This window comes from Ursus arctos, unplaced genomic scaffold (genome assembly GCF_023065955.2).
Source record: "Ursus arctos isolate Adak ecotype North America unplaced genomic scaffold, UrsArc2.0 scaffold_21, whole genome shotgun sequence".
In the NCBI taxonomy this organism is placed as follows: domain Eukaryota; kingdom Metazoa; phylum Chordata; class Mammalia; order Carnivora; family Ursidae; genus Ursus; species Ursus arctos.
Genome location: NW_026622886.1, coordinates 31,068,594 through 31,082,020, shown reverse-complemented (window position 1 = coordinate 31,082,020; position 13,427 = coordinate 31,068,594). Strand labels below are relative to the sequence as shown.

Genomic DNA, 13,427 nt, shown 5'->3' with positions numbered 1-13,427 from the left:
TACCTCCCACTCATCAGAATGGCTAAAATCAATAATACAAGAAACAACAGGTATTGGGGAGGATGTGGAGAAAAAGGAACCCTCATGTTCTGTGGGGGTTCTTTAAAAAGCTAAAAATAGAACTACTCTATGATCCAGCAATCACAATACTGGGTAGTTCTCAAAGAATACAAAAACACTAATTCAAAGGAAAACAGCTACCCCTATGTTTATAGCAGCATTATTCACAAGAGCCAAATTATGGAAGCAGCCCAAGTGTCCATCGATTGATGATTGCATAAAGGAGTGGTATATATATACATATACATATATATATACATATTCATACATATGTATATATATGAATCCAATATACACATATATATGAATGTATATATATTCAGCCATAAAAAGTGAAATCTTGCCATTTGCAATGACACTGATGGACCTAGAGGGGATAGTGTTAAGCAAAACAAGTCAGAGAAAGATAAATACCATATAATGTCATTTACATGTGGAATTTAAGAAATGAAACAAATGAGCAAAGGGGGAAAAGAGAGAGAAATTTAAAAAAGACCCTTTTTAAAAAAAAATTATTTATTTATTTGACAGAGAGAGAGACACAGCAAGAGAGGGAACACAAGCAGGGGGAGTGGGAGAGGAAGAAGCAGGCTCCCAGTGGAGCAGGGAGCCCAATGCAGGGCTCCATCCCAGTACCCGGGGATCAGGCCCTGAGCTGAAGGCAGATGCTTAACGACTGAGCCACCCAGGCGCCCCAAAAAACAGACTCTTAATTATAGAGAATAAACTGATGGTTACCAGAGGGGAGGTGTGTGGGGGGATGGGTGAAATAGGTGGTGGGGATTAAGCAGGGCAATTGTGGTGATGAGCAGCAGGTCATGTATGTAATTGTTTAATCACTGTATATTGTACAGCTGAAACTAATATAACACTGTGTTAACTAACTGGAATTAAAATATACACTTGAAAAAACTAAAATAAATAAAATAACTAATGTATAAAAAAGACTCTGAGAATATGAAAAGAAGACCCCATTCTATTTTATAATGAAAAAATAAAACCTACTAAAGAACATTGAGAAATGGTGGGTGAGGTGGTAGAACTGGGATGATCCAGTTTGAGGGGAAAATTTAAATTATGCACCTAGCATTATCTGTCCTTACCCTGTTGACTCAGCTGGTTGGAGTTCTGTCACAGATTCTGTTCCCTACTGAGATGGGATAAATTATTCTTATTCTTGGCCACAGTCCACACCCCACTCACAATCCAAGGCATCAAGTACAGGTGGACTGGGGCACTGCGGAAGGATGGTAGATCATTACACATTCATCTCTATTCCTGGGTGAATAACTGAAGGCCAATGAGAGTGGGTGGTAGTACCATCTTTGTAGGAGGTAGTAGACAATAAATGATACATTTCTCAAATTCTTTCCCAAAGCTTTAATTGGTACAGAGAGCTGTTGTTTTTGTGGGGGTTTTCTTCAGGCAACTTTACCTTTATGAAGAAAAATAGATAATAATTTCTAAGGAAAATTGGTAAAGTTTACCTTAATGCTGTTATAATTTTTATGTTGTATAACTTCTAAAATACTTCATTTGGTAAAATTAGTTCATTTAAATATTTATATCAGCACATAAACATGTAGCTCTCTTTTTGTGCACATTAAATAGATCTTGAAGATATTAAAAAAATTGAGAGGTTAATCTCTTGCATCCATATAAGGAGAAAAAAGTTAAATGCCTCACTTTTAAATATAGCAGGCCGCATCCACTAACATCAGCTAAGATGCCTCAATGTTTCCATCCATGAAAAATTTGTTCCTAACTCAGCCCCAGGAAAATGCGTCAAAGTAAAACTTGAACAATGTATGTTTCCCCAGACCTTTTTATAAAGTTTCTGAGTTTAAAATTACTATAAATATGGCCAGTGTATTGGAATATTCATATGCTCGGGTTTTCCCTGTGTCTAATATTTGAACAAATAGGAAAAGTTTATAGTGGACATCATCATAATAATGTATGTCAGTGGGGAAAAATAATTTTTAAAAATAATTTCCCATCATTGTTTAATACCAAGAACCCCCCTATACGCTTTAAGGAAAAACCATTTTCTAAAAATAACACTTTTAAAGAAATAAAAGTCAGTAAATAAATCCACAAGCTGACGGCTGGGTGTCTTGATCCTGGGCTACCTGCATGGACATATGTCATGCTTTGTAGAAGAAGATAACGCTGCTTGTCAACTATTGTTAAGACTGATTTTGTAGTAAAGGGATAAATAATTGTATAGAAATCTGAACTTACAAAAATACATTTTTACAAAAACTGGTAATCTATTGAGTAGAAAGATTTGACTTTCTGGTTTTAAAACAACCAGTGAAAAGGATTTTGTTGTGTTTCATTTTGTTTAAAGGATCATAAAACACAAAGAATCATTTTGAAGCTAATAAACAGAATACTTAAGGTATCAGCATCCTTCACCATAGGGTGGGAAAGAATCAGGGAAAATAAAATTTTAATTAACTCATTTACCAGATAATTAAATTATACTCTCTATGGAGACCAGGAATTGCAACCTCAAATGTTTGTAGGATCCAGGTAGATAATATGGATAATGAAACAGACTGTATAGCATGGAGAAAAATTCTTAAGCTGAAGATTCTCCCTCTAAAGGAAGTAGTAGTACTCCACTCAGTTCACATAGTAATGAGAATCCCAAAATTTCTAGATCTTTTGATTGTCAAGAGAAACTCCAATGTAGACTTTTTACAAAATCTCCCAATCACTTAACGTTGGGAGTTAAATATTTTTAGAGACATTGTGTCTGTCAAGTAAAATATGCCTGCTGGGTAGATTTTTCTTGTGATCTACAAATTTATGACCCTACATTTTAACCCCAAATTGTGGTATTTTCACCTGTCTTTCTCTGCCACATAAAACATTGAATGGCAGATGCACATAAAAACATGTTATTATAAAAAATAAGGAAAAACTCACATCCGTTTAATATTTTTTGAATATTTATTAGGAAAACTAGTATAATTTGTATATTTTGGGCAAAGACTTCACCATAATCAACACACACATCCATGGGCATGTGAACTTATTTCCACTTAATGAGTGAGATAGGAATGTTAATTTTACTGACCCAGCACCACTGACTCACTGTGGAAAAGAAAGCTGGCTCTCTTTCATTGCGTGCACGCGCACACACACACACACACACACACACACACACAGAGGCACTGTGAAACAGAATATGCATTGGTAGAAGTCACCATGTAATTACAAATCTGAAAGGTCAGGGTCCATATGTCTACAAATAAAACTCTAATACATGTAATATAACCCATGCGTAATTATTAAATGATAAGAGCTTCCAGAACTTATTGGAGCAGGCCATTTGGAAGTGATTTTGCCTCAACAATTCTTATCTTCATTTAACTTTTAACATGCTAGCACAGTATAGATCATTAATAGAAGCAGGCAGTCCTTGGCATGAATGAATGAGTTTGTTTTATAAATTAAAAAGATGCATGTTGAGGAGAAGAAGAGAATAGTGAGTTTTCTCATTATTGAGTATGTATAGTTTAGAATTGTCATCATCTCAGGTGCTTATTAAATATGTTAGAGGTTGTGCATTTTTAAAGTAAGCATTTTACTTATTTTAAATCATAAATCATTAACCTAATGGGTGTTTATTAAGTAAACACAAAGCTTTGTATTAGTTTCAAAGACCCAAGCTTTAAATCTTTTGGAACGACTTGACAATGGATTTTGCATATTTAGTTACCTTTGAAAATAACATTATCTCTAGTTTGTGCTTTTTTTTTTCTTTGACCCTTTGCCTAAACTTTAGATCACTTGTTTCTGCAAGCATTTGTCACCTATAGCCTTTCCATCACACAGCACGGAGGCTGTGTCTTGAGCAAATTCATCGGTATTACTTCTAAGTTATTCATCGGAGTTACAAGATGAATGTTTTCTAATATGACACTTATTTTTCTAAAAGAAGGGAACTTGTTCATGGTATCTAAGAATGTATAAATATCAATAAGTACCTTTAATCCTTAAAAATGATAAAATTCTGGGGCACTGGGTGGCTCAGTCGGTTAAGCATCTGCCTTCATCTCAGGTCATGATCCCAGGGTCCTGGGATAGAGTCCCACATCAGGCTCCCTGCCCAGCAGGGAGTCTACTTTTCTCTCTCCGTCTCTCCCTCCCCCTGCTTGTGCTCTCTCTCAAATAAATAAATAAAATCTTTAAAAAATGATCAAATTTTTAAATTTTCAATTGAACTTTATTGCAGGGAAGAGTAAGAAGAAGGCACTCAAAAAAGTCTCATTATTAGAATCAAAGCCTATCATAGATTCATCTAAACAATTTTGCTATAAAGCATATACATATAAACATATTATGTAATGTCTCTTGTCTGAAGAGTTAAATCAGGTTACGTATCACAATCAAAACAAAGATAAACACATGTGGTAACCTAGAAACATGTTTAAAAATTTCACTATCTTACATAATCAAAGCATCAGCCAAAATGATTACACATAATTCAGCCTATTAATTGATAAATTCAGAAGAAATTTCATTGTCTATTCATGGTAAGATTTTTATGTCCCTATGTCTACTTGGAGTTTTAGATTGATTATTTAGATGAGGTTAGACAATTATAGTAGAGTTTTCAAATTCGTGCAGGAAGACACTCTGTATCTTATCCAGAATCATGGTGAAAAGTAGGCTATCTATAATTATAATTGAGGGAGACAGCCCAAGGTTGGAATGTTTTCTTTCATATCCAAAGATATAATATGCATATTACAGAACCACAGGCCATTGCATCTGCAAATTGCTGGTGAAAGTAAATCATGTCATCGAAGCAAAAGATTCCAATAAAGTAGAATTTTGTCTACCAATTCTAAAAAAGTCTGGTCGATTGCACTGCAAATGCCAAGGAGAATTATTTACACAATGGTCCTAAGACAAGCCACTGTCGATCTTTTGTGTGTGGTCATGTGATTAGCAGAGAGTTGGAAGTATCTATTGATCTAGTCTTGTCTTTCAGGTTATAAATACTCTATGATCTGGTCTACTTCTGTAGACACCATGAGGATTCAAAGATGAACTCTCATGCTTGAGAAATTCAGTGTCTAGTCAGGGTGACAGACACATAAACCCATAACCACAATAGGGTATTATAAACATTAAATTGGAAGCAGGCACAGAATGCTATGGGAACACAGAGGAAATGTGGACTATCGTTTTCAGAAATGTGTATCTCAAGGTAGGGAATCCAGCAAGGGAGCAACTGAAATACTTTTCACAAAAGATGGGCCTGAATTAGGGCAACAGTTTTTAGGCTAGGGGAAGGGGATAGAGTTAGACAATAAGTAGGAAATACAAGAGGCAGGATTTAATGATTGATTAGACAAGAGGAGAAATAGAGGTAAAGATATAGACGAAGATAGATGATAGATAGATGATAGATAGATAGATAGATAGATAGATAGATAGATAGATAGATAGATAGAGGTAGATTACGGGTAGATTTCTGGCTTAGATGAAGGTGCTGTTAATTGAGACTGGCAATATAGGTGAAGAGTCAGATTTGGAGTGTACTGGTTGGGGCAAGGAGAGGTGGGAGATAAAGTAGGAATTTGAAGTTGGGGTACCTGTGGCACATCTTTGTAGATAATGTCCAACATACAGTTTAATATAAGAGCCTGAAACATGCCTAAAGGTAAAGTGCCAGTACTGGAGGAGATATTTAAGCCTTAGTTGAGTAAGAGGATAATAAATGGGTCCCCATGGTGATACTCTGAACCTTATTATCATCCTGATCTTTATACAACTAACTTCTTAAATACTCCTACAGCCTATAAGTCATCACTGAATGCTACCATCTACTTGGCTGCACCAAAGCCAACCATGATCTCATTTGAAGGAAGTCTTTGAGAGCCTAATATTAGCCTTGAGCCTGGTCTCCTTTTGATTTCACCCACAGTCTTGCCCTTCTCATTAGTTTTAGTAGCAGTTCCTAATCATGCTGGCTCATGATTGAGTCCCACTTCTTTGGTTATGTACTTGTAGTCCACCAGCATTGCTTTACTCCCATCAGGGCTCCCAGGGATTGGAGCCCTGTCTAGACCTCATGTTTGGGTCCCTGCTGCAAGACTACCTTGATTCAAGGTGGCCCATTCATGCCCGGGCCTGCTGCTTCAGGGTGGACATTTGTTGTGTATGGAGCCCAACACTCACTCACACTCGTTCTGAGAAACAACCTCAACCAGATTTCCCTTTGGAGAATCCTCTCCAACTCTGTCATCACAGGTGGCCACTGTGAAGATGACCCTATGCTCTTCCTAAGGAGGCTTCATGTATTCAGCACTTTGCATTTCCTTAACTCCAGTGATTGGCTCAATAGTGGTGTGTGTTCCAACAGAGGCAATGCTGTATGCTCCCCCCACCCCCAATTCATGCATGTGAAAGACTTCTCGCTTCTCCTGCAGGATGAGACTAAAGAGCATGTGGCCCTGGGAAGTGCTGGTGGTCTGAGAATGGAAAGACAAGAGAGATCACACTTCCTGATGATAGTATTTGGATCTTGCATCAGCTGCTTCTGAAGTCAGATCAAAACCTGGGCTCCTCAGGGTTTTTTATTTATTTTTATTTTTATTTTTTATTTAAGAGTATTTGTGTTGGAGCTTTTTACCTTCAACTAAAAAGAGACCTTAATTTATTCATAATTGATTCACTGAACACCTACTCATTGAGGATGCACAACATGTCAGGAGTTAGCGAGGCATTGTGGGTATGGAAGAGAATAATCAGAGACAGTCGCTGCCCCCATGAAGCTCATGGTTGACCAAAGGACCACTGTTAGAGTGCCCTGACATTGATTTTGTGCTTGCCTGGACTTCCTCCAGGACTTCTGTTGACAGATACCTTTGATTCTGGGCTTCGTTTGTGAGGTTTCCCAGAGTGTGTACCAGTGGACGTGCAAAGAATTCAGTCTCTTGTCCGGAGAACTTCATAGTTATGAGCCCTCAGCCATATGGGCTGCCCTACCCTGGTAGGTCTTGCTAGACTCTGGGTCTCAACTATTACCTTTCTGACCTAGAGCACGACTATCCTAGCTTCGGTATGTTACTTCTCATGTTTTACTTTATTTGCTGATTTTCAGGTACCTTAAAAAATAAGGATTGAACAACTTTAAGGAGTCAGATAGTAAGAAGGAAGGTGGGACCTCTTATGCATTAGGAAAATAGGTGTATATTCGTTTATCGTACATGTATTCTTTCATAGAAGTATTTCAGAGCCACTTTATGGAAAAAAGTAAATAACAATGATCAGAAATTAAAACTGACTGAGCACATAATTGTCCCCTCTCCTTCCTTTCTTCCCTCCTTGTCTCTCCTCTCCTTTCCTCCCTCTCTCCTTTCCTTCTTTCGAAATATATTTCTTAAAGCAATTCTTGGTACTGTTTTGGAGGTTGAAGTACAGCTTTAGTCCTACAAATCCTTGTCATTATGAAACTTGCATTCTAATGTGGAGGCATTGAGTTCAGAGCTTTTACATGTCATTCCATTTGAGCTATGCAATAATTCATTTTTACCAATAAGGGAATGGAGAACAAGAGGTATGAGTATGTGATTTGTTAAGGATCAGAGCAAGGGCAGAGGCAAGATTCTTAGCCATGTTTGTAGCGGAAGAAATCGCACTAAGCACTTGAGCGCTATGAGGAAAAATAGAGAAGTTATATGGGATACAGAGTGAAGGAACCAGGAAAGTTGGAGTTTCAGAAGTAGAGCAGTGATCTGAATTAGGCCATGCAGAAACCTAAGGATAAGCTTTGCAGACAGAGGGAACCGCATGTGCAGCAGGAACATTCTGAGAGTGTCGGAGACCTGAAAGGAGGGCAGTGCAATGTGGGGTAGGGTTGCAGGAAAGGGGGTCACAGGCAGATAGAGGTCTGATGATGAAGCATCTTATGGACCACAGTAAGGCCTCCGGATTTCGGTGATACTTGTCACTCTGATCCGGTTCTAAAATGCCAGCTTTTTCTGTTCAAGGTTCAGAGGGTTGAGAAAGAATGAATCAGAGATAGGACTTTGAAAGCTCAGGGATTGGGTAAAACAGATGAGATAACAATGCTCGGGCTCTGGCCAAACTCACATCCCACAGTGTAACCACACCCTGCTTGGATTTCATTTCTATCTTTGAACTGGAGTCAGAGCAGAATGGGAGTGGAGGGTCAAACAGCCTCCCTGTAAGAATTCTGTTCTGATCTGTTTCCACTCTGTGCCTGGGCAGAGAAAAAGGAAGATCAACACAAGTGGGTGTGAGATCAGAGAATTATGCAGCTGGCACTCTGTTTAAAAGGAATTCCAGTGTTCACCCTCACTCCAAAATATCAGTGGGTATTTCTGCCAGTGTAAAGGCTGACACTGCAGTGTTATACTGACTTGCTCTTCGTTTTCTCAGGACGTACATTTGCATAAGTCTGCACAGCTCAAATATCTAAAATAAGTCCAACAGAAGACCCTATATAATGTGATCTCTAAACTTGTTCTTGTAGTTTAATGTAAAACTCTCTGAAAGTATTGGATAATCTACACTGCTCACAAAAATCTTCACTATTTGCTTTAAACGTTAGGCGTAAGAGTGATTTTCCTTCTACATTTTCTTTGTTGAATGGAATTCATTCTATAGTGGAAAAATGAAGTTTTATTAAAATAAGAAAGATGAGATAAATGTGTGAAAAACATTCCATATTAGTATTGGTTGAAAGTGACAACACTCAGATTGCGGGTTGGTAGAACACAAGAATGGAATAGAATAGACAGGAATTCTGAGCCTAGATGTTCTTTAAATCACTCCCCCCCCAACTTTTTTTTTTTTAACATGAGAGAATTAAGTTTAGAGTAGTTAAGCTTAAGTTTGAAGTTTGCTGTCCAAACTTAAGTAACCTGTTCTTTCTGTTTTAACTTCTAGTTATACTTGTTTTTGCCAAAGCCAACCATTTTATTATGATTGTATTTTTGTAAATGCCCATGAATATTACGGTGGGGAGTGTCTCTATTGGGTTTTTTTGGAGAGACTTTGCCAGCTTTTTTTTAACACATATATCTCTATCTCCACATTTATATCCATATCTAGGCCTATGTTTGTACCAATTTTTTAAATGGTAAGCCACAGAAAGAAATGTATTTTATATGGGGACTCAGCACACCCCCCCCCCCCACACACACACGCGCGCATGCACGCATAACTAAAAGTTTTTTCTTCTCTTTGCTTATCTTCTCTATACGTCAGTATTTTTTATTCTTTTCTATATAATTAAAAACTCTAGTCCCAACCCACTGAAATTATTTTATAACCCACTTATGGGTCTCAACTCACAATTAGAAAAGAAGGCAGGATTTTGAAAAAAATACCATTGACTAATGATGAAAACCCATAATTGCTATAAAAGGAAGCTGGGGATTATTTGGGGATCATATTCCCAGGTGCTTTGGTGGTTGCTATCATTGAATCAACCCATTTCTACTCCTCAGCTAGATAGGCAATGACCCTGGGTTCCATTTGTTATCTCCTTATCTCTTTATTCTTGGTGTCGCTAATTAGCTGGATTGACCTTACAGTACCGGAAGGAATAGTCACAAGTTCTTGAAGCACTTGCTGTATACCATGAGCTGTTAAGTATCTGCTTATAGCTATATAACTCTAGGTTTCAATAGCCGGAGAGAAGGAAATTAAGAGAGAGCAAAGTTCAATACTTCATTTACATGTGAGGTTCAGTCATCAGTCCAAAGTTCTCCTAGAACTTGCAGCAAACTGTAAAGGCTTTAATCCTTCCAACACATGAAAGTCACAGGAATTCCACAGAAGTTACTGGTTTTGGATTGATCCATAGTCGAAATCTTTCAGAATATGTACCACAGTTTTCCTACTCTTTTTTCATTAGACAGCATCGCTATGTGGAAATTCACAGTAGGGGGAACAACTCTTGTTTTGCCGACTCAGTATCTATGAACTCTCCCTCTGGTAAAATAGTAACTCATGTTTCCTCTTGGGTACCATCTTCCCTGTCCCCTTCTTAGTTCTTGCAGTGTAAGTCATGAGGTCAGGGACCAATTCCCAGCCCTGTTTGCTGTGTTTTGCTGTACTTTCCTCCCTATTGCTGATTGCACTTGAACCCCAAAGCATATGCAACCTCACCCTAACCTTCAGGACCAATATGGAGATGTAACAGTAATCTAAAGAATTCTGCAAGGCAATGTCATGATTTTTCTCCAAATTGGTTTCTGACATTGTGCCTCAGTTGTAATAATGGGCCACCCACCTTAAAACCTGGGGCCTGAGTCACTGTATGTAATTTGTCCCTGAATAGCTGATACTTTGCCTCGCTCTTGCTTGGTCCTGGAGACTTAGCTTGTGACTGCATCAATTCTGTCTACTGCTGATTTGACTTAACTAGCTCTCTTAGCTTTCCTTTAAGCTCCTGGAGGACTGGTCTGCACTCATTAAGCATGTCATGGTTCGGAGGGCTCCTACTTCTGTGTAAAGGCCACCTGCTGTACTACCTGCCCAGGCTACCCCCTACTGTTTGTTGCATTGTTTCAGATACCGGTGTTGTCTTCTCACAGGGCTTTCTCTCAGAATCTGTTTCCAATGTCTGCTTCACTCCCATGAATGAGCCTGTTATCAGAGCTGAGCTTCTCCTTTATTTCCCTTCTGTTAACTTGATCTTATCTGTTGGATTCGCAAGATACATGAAACTAACTTTTTGGTATCTTTCCCTGTGTCCAACATAGTCTCTTGCTTAGGAAACTGTTGAATAACATGTCCATTTGAAAATTAGTATCACTTATCACAGTTGTCATTTTGTTTAGGGGGTCAGACTCACAAAAGGAAAACTTGTACCTTAGTAACTGTTCTATGTGAGAAAAAAGTTGGGAAGAATGAGTCTATTTCAAGATTTATTATGAAATAAAATGTCAAAAGGTCAGGTTCAGAAGGATGTTTATGTAACTGCAACATTCAAACTGTTTCATTTTGGTTCTACAACTTTTGAGTGTGTTCAATGTTACCTCAAATAGTTTAAAAATATTTTTTATTGTGATAAATTAAAACATTATATTATTATTATATTAAACTGTTTCATGACACAACACAATAACACAATGGTTACGTGACACAAGTAAGAGGGAAAGAAAGAAAGAAAGAAAGAAAGAAAGAAAAAGAAAGAAAGAGGAAGAAAGAAAGAAAGAAAGGAAGAAGGGGAGGAAGAAAGAAAGGGAATGGAAGGAGGAAGGTGGAGAGAAAGAGAAAGAAAAAAAGAAAAGGCTGGGTTCCACTGTAGTCCCTTGATGGTACGAAACCAGAGATCCTGAACTCCATTATGTTCGTTCAAAAACTTATTTTGAAGAAACTAGAAATTCAGTTTTATTATTATTATTATTATTATTATTATGTTTCAAGTTTCAGTTGGCAAAACAACACCCTGATAATAGAAAATAGAACGCTCCTCTTCTTAAGGAAGTACATCCCATTTGGAACATAACAACTAAAAGTACATTTTTTAAAAGACTTTATTTATTTATTTGTCAGAGAGAGGGAGAGAGAATGAGCAAGCACACAAGCAGGGGAAGCTGCAGGCAGAAGGAGAAGCACGGTCCCCTCTGAACAAGGAGACCCATATGGGACTTGATCCCAGGACCCCGGGATCATGACCCGAGCTGAAGGCAGCTGCTTAGCTGACTGAGCCACCCAGGTATCCCCTAAAAGTACATTCTGTTGGTAAGTTAAACGTCAGTTAAAACATGCTAGTTACATTTCCCTGAAAATGGTCCTGGGATTGAAAAGTTCTCTTTTTGGATTTTTGTGGTGCGGGTATTCAATAATTTAAAAACACAGCTGAAACATTTATTTGGCCCTTCTTACAGATAAGCTTATCAACCTTGCATAGAGAGATGTTTTCTCCTGTGTTTGGGTCTGAGAGTAGCAAAATGAAAGATTCAGCTGGAAAGGGATAAGTGCAGGAAAAAAAATGGCACAGCAAGAGAGAATGCAGGACAAAATACTGCTATAATGGCTTTAAATGTAGCATCACGGGTTATTTGCCTTTTTGCCAATTCTGCTTAAGCACCAGAATATTAAAACTAGCTTTCAAGGAGCTCCCTGTCTCAGCACAAAGGCAGACATGCAAACAAATAATTGGAATATAATGCAATGCAGAGCAGGGGAATGAGAGACAAACTATCTCGGTAAGTGAGCCGTGAAGTCTTCACACTGCAAGTAAGTGAGCCATGAAGGCTTCACAAATGGGAATAAGTACTTTTCAAATGGGGATAAGAATTTGCTGGATGGAGGGGAAAAGACAGGCATTGCAGGCAGAGAATAGCTAGAGCAAAGGCATGGAGTTGTTAAAGTGCCGGCGTGCTGAGGGAATCCATGAATGGCCTAGTGTGACTCTAGTATGATACATACTGGAAAAGGGTTGCGTGCGTGAAGTGATGAGAAAGGTGGATTGGGACCAAATGATGGAGAATTTTTTGTCAGTCAGAGAATTTTGGACCTGATGTTAGCAGAGTTTTGGGTGTTTCAATTTTAATAAAAAATTTAATATGACAGGGGTGCCTGAGTGGTGCAGTAGGTTAAGTCATCTGATTCTTGATTTGGGCTTAGGTCACGATCTCAGGGTGGGGAGATGGAGCCCTGAGTTGGGCTCAGAAACCCCACTGAGCATGGAGCCTGCTTAAGAGTCTCTCACTCCCTCTCCCTCTGCATCTCTCCCACCCCTGCTCATGCTCTCTCTCTCAAAAAAAAAAAAAAAAAAAATTAAAAATTTAATATGACAAGTGTTTACAATTGAATTTCTACATCTTGGTGAAACAGGCCATTTGGAGAGGGGACATGCAGAAATGATTGATTTCTTTGGTGAACACAGCCATTATTTCTACTCTCTCCAAGGTTTCTAACGTGATGACACTGCTTCCTTGTATTACTACCATTTCAGTGCTGCTCAGTCGCCCCAAGTTGTGATGATCGCCAAACATTCATCTATCACAAGACCATAAAAAGATCAAATCCCCTCGATATTCCTTGGACATGTCTGCTACTGTTCAATTTCAATGATGCCTTCTTATCCTTAAATTGTTTCAACTCGAGAGGGTGACTTTTGCTCATGGTGTCTACTCAGTGGTCCTAGAGCTGCTTTGAAATGGAGATCATGGTCCCTTTAAACTCTCGCAGTATCATCAGAGGTTTTTAAAGAGGAAAGTAGCTCGGATATATCCAACAATCATTCCTTCCAGGCTAATGTGCCTGGGACACTCAGCCCTGGAAACTGTTGCCCTCTGGGTCATTGCCACCTGTCACTCATGCTCTTCCACCTCAGCTCAGCCATTCATCACGTG

At 38.4% G+C, this 13,427-nt stretch overlaps 1 pseudogene; it reads right to left on the bottom strand.

Moving 5' to 3' along the window:
• Positions 1–12,887: 12,887 nt before the first annotated feature.
• On the bottom strand, positions 12,888–13,197 carry LOC113255973 (small nuclear ribonucleoprotein G-like; annotated as a pseudogene).
• Positions 13,198–13,427: the final 230 nt, after the last annotated feature.